This window comes from Syngnathoides biaculeatus, chromosome 23, assembly GCF_019802595.1.
Source record: "Syngnathoides biaculeatus isolate LvHL_M chromosome 23, ASM1980259v1, whole genome shotgun sequence".
Classification (NCBI taxonomy): Eukaryota; Metazoa; Chordata; class Actinopteri; order Syngnathiformes; family Syngnathidae; genus Syngnathoides; species Syngnathoides biaculeatus.
The window spans coordinates 2,974,050-2,974,980 of NC_084662.1; the positions used below are offsets into that span (position 1 = coordinate 2,974,050).

Here is a 931-nt window from a genome sequence, read left to right on the forward strand (position 1 = left end):
GTTATTGACAAAGTCCTGTCGTTTAGTGCTGGGCTGACTCCTCACCACTCTAAGGATCACTGAGACCCCATGAGGCGATATCTTGCATGGGGCTCCACTCCAATTGAGATTGACCCACATGTTTAGCTTCTTCCATTTCCTAATGATTGCTCCAACACTGGACCTTTTTTCACCAAGCTGCTTGGCAATTTCTTCATAGCCCTTTCCAGCTGTGTGGAGTTGTACAATTTTGTCTTTGGTGTCTTTGGACAGCTATTTGGTCTTGGCCATGTTACAAGTTAGAGTCTTACTGATTGTATGGGGTGGACAGATGTCTTTATGCAGCTAACGACCTCACACAGGTGCATCTGATTCAGGATAAGACATGGAGTGGAGGTGGACTTTTAAAGGCGGACTAACAGGTCTTTGAGGGTCAGAATTCTAGCTGATGGGTGTTCAGATACTTATTTGCTGCTGTATCACAAATAAATCGTTAAAAAATAATACTTTGTGATTTCTGAATTTTTCTTTTTAGATTATCTCTGACACAGTGGACATGTACCGAGGGAGGCCCCGTAGCTCAGTGGTTAGAGCGCTGGTTTGGAAAACCAGGGGTTGTGGGTTTGTATCCCACTGGGGCCTCCACTCCCTGAGAAGGCTTGCGTCAGGAAGGGCATCCGGCGTAAAAATTGTGCCAAACATACATATGCGTTCATCTGAGATGATACACTGTGTCAACCCCGAAAGGGACAAGCCAAAAGAAACACACACACAGTGGACATGCACCTACAATGAAAATTTCAGATCTCTCCATGATTTCTAAGTGGGAGAACTTGAAATATAGCAGGGTGATCAAATACTTATTTTCTTCACTGTAGCTCTTGTGCCTTTAAGAACCTCTCTCCCATTCCAGCTTTCTACACAGAAGGGGCTGCGCTGGGATTCAAACCCA

At 44.8% G+C, this 931-nt stretch overlaps 1 non-coding gene across 1 annotated transcript; it reads left to right on the forward strand.

The window, feature by feature from the left end:
* Nucleotides 1-548: 548 nt before the first annotated feature.
* On the forward strand, nt 549-621 carry trnas-gga (transfer RNA serine (anticodon GGA)). The gene has a single exon. It is a non-coding gene; the product is annotated as a tRNA-Ser (tRNA).
* Nucleotides 622-931: the final 310 nt, after the last annotated feature.